This window comes from Dama dama, chromosome 29 (genome assembly GCF_033118175.1).
Source record: "Dama dama isolate Ldn47 chromosome 29, ASM3311817v1, whole genome shotgun sequence".
Classification (NCBI taxonomy): domain Eukaryota; kingdom Metazoa; phylum Chordata; class Mammalia; order Artiodactyla; family Cervidae; genus Dama; species Dama dama.
Window position 1 is genome coordinate 64004502 of NC_083709.1, and position 2924 is coordinate 64007425.

Consider the following 2924-nt stretch of genomic DNA (forward strand, 5'->3'; position numbering starts at 1 on the left):
GGTCAAGGGCAGATTACATGGGGTATTTTGGTTAAACCAGAATAAGAGTTTTTTGTGTACTAATAGGGACAATCTAGCATGTTGGGAATGGTGGGTGAAATGGATGATGGTGGGCAGAGGAGTATCATAACTCAAGAACATGATACTAGCTTTCACTTACCGCTCTTATTTTACCCACTATTTTGGAGATGACAGAACTGGAGTACAAGCATACTGACCACTCTATAAATAAAACAGTGGTGAAGATTTCCAGTAAAGATAGCTCCATTAGTTCTGACTTTGAAGCAACCTATTTGCTCCAAGCAAAGAGCAATAATACACAAAGGTAAAAATAGTTACAGACACCTCAAAATCAAGATAAACATTTCTTTAATGAAAAGGAGTGAAAATAAAAAGCACTCAACCAGGCTAAAGTCATGAGCTGTAGACTCCTAGGTCTGAAAAAAAGGGTGACTAGCATGCAGGGAGAAGGAAATGGCAACCCACTCCAGTATTCTTGCCTGGAGAGTCCCATGGACAGAGGAGCCTGGCGGGCTACAGTCCATGGGGTCGCAAAGAATCAGACACCACTGAAGCAACTTAGCATGCACAGCATGCAGGGAAAGAGACAGAAACCAGGCTATTACTTGAAGCAAAAGACTTTGGTGGGGCTATTTCCCTTTTTGGATAAAAAATTAAAATAAATTCCCACCACTTGCCTAAAACAGTGGTTCTGTATTGGGGGTGTTTTTGTCCCACAGGAAACATTTGGCAATGACAGGAAGTATTCTGATTGTCAGAACTGGGGATGTGAAGATGCTACTCACATCTGGTGTATAGAGGCTAGAGAGTCTGTGAAACATTCTATCACACAGATAGACAGAAAAAGTCCCCCACAGCAAAGAATTATCTGGTGCAAATAGTCAATATTGCTACCATGTAAATATGCAGTACTGAGTGCCAAGTCTCAATTGTGAGAAATCATAGTCACTTAAAGCCTAGAGACATCAAAAATACAGGCAAAGTCTCTCAACTAAAAACTAACCAAGCACTCCAAGGGCTCAGTGATCACAGCTGTGAATTCTCCAATATCACTTAGAAGCAGGAGCCACAAAATGAATAATGAGACCTGCTCATGGACTGCAGTCCTAAAAGTCCATCACTAAACCCGTAGGAATGGAAGAGTGGGAACAGAAGAGAAATGTGAAGAAATATCAATTCAAAATTAACCTTTTGAACAAAACTCCAAAACATGTGAAGAAATGCTAAGAAAGACAACACAACCAAAAACTAGAACATGAATGTACTTAAATTACATATACATTCAACAGAAAAACATAATCTACTAAAAACTGTCAAATTTCAAATTTGAGTAAAGAATAGTTTGCACAACCAACAAAAAACATTATCAGAAAACAGCTAAAAATTTAACAGACTTCAGACTTTTCCAAAGCAATTCTTAATGTGAGAAGACTACAAAGCAATGAAGAAAAAAGTCTGAAGAAACTGGGATATATAAGACATAACAAAACTCTGGTCCAAATATAAAGACAAGAGAAAAAATTTTTAATGAAAAATTTAAATATACTTCAAGACTTTTCTATAGGAATTACTAAAGAATTAAATGAAAAATTGTGGCACAAGAATGAATGAGTATTGAATTCATTTTATCATAAAATTAAAATAATCTGGAAGCTATACAAAAGAGAATATAAATGGACAAAAAGAATATGTAAAGAAAGCTGATAGGGAAAGGGAAGAAGAGAGGCAGTGAATATGCATGGATTTTTTCATCTCACCACCTGTTAGCAAAAGATATCCTACAGGTGTAATAAATTAGGTAATTATGGCATATTAAAGATACAAAGGTAACATTAATACAAAATATATTCAACAGAAAAACTGCATGGCAAAATAATAGAAAGAAGTGAAAATGGAGAAATTAAAATTGTACTCGTTCCATCATTGCTTACAGAAAGGAATCAAGTATAGTTGCTGGCTCACAAACAGGTACCCATATACAGAGTGCAAAAAGAAACCAAGGAGAGAGGCAGGCCACCCCAGACTGGTAGGTTTCAGGCTAACCAAGCAAGAGAACTCACTTACGAGCCTTGTCTTGGGTGGCAGCACCAGCAGCATGAGACAGGCTGGGGCCTGCGACACTTTGATGCAGTGCGTGCACCTAAACAGACATCTACTCCTCCAGCCACAGATTCAAAGAAATTATAAGGGACCAAAAATAACTGCACACATGTGCAGTCAGGGCAAATCAGGAAGAAGGTAGGAAAAAGCCAAAACCCAACTGCAGGGAGGTGTGAAAGCAAAAGCAGGGTACGGAGCATGATCCCCGGGCTGAGCACCGCCAATGTGGTGAGCAGACTGCCTAAGTCACGCCTCCCGGTCAACTGACCCATGCTCCACCGCCCCCTCCAACACACTCCCTATTTAAGGAACCAGCTCGCCCCAACCCCCAGAGAACCAGCAAGAACACCTGTTAGTTCTTTTCCTCCCCTCCTGCCACACCACAGGCCACCATTAAGCTTTGCCTGAATTCCTTCTCTGGCCTGTTTTCAATTTCTATTGATTAAAGAGTCCAAGAACCCAGGTGGCTAATAAGTAGATGCTCTCCACCTGCCCACTAGAATCTTCAAGTTTACTCAGAGGGCTTAAAACAAGGCTCAGTCACTGGCACAGTCCAGATCCTCTCAACAACACAGAGCTCTCCCAAGGCTGCATCTTTGAGAATAGCTCCCACTGAGGGAATAGAGAGCAAGGAGTACATTATAAGGACAGGGGAGGGGGTGAGGAACCTCCCATTGCCTTGGTCCAGCTCTAGGGTTAACCAGTGGTCACATCCTTTTGATGACCCCCTACAACAATGGTTCATAAAAATTAAAAAGGAAATGCTGAAACAAAAATATGTTGAAGGGCCCTGCAGAGAATGG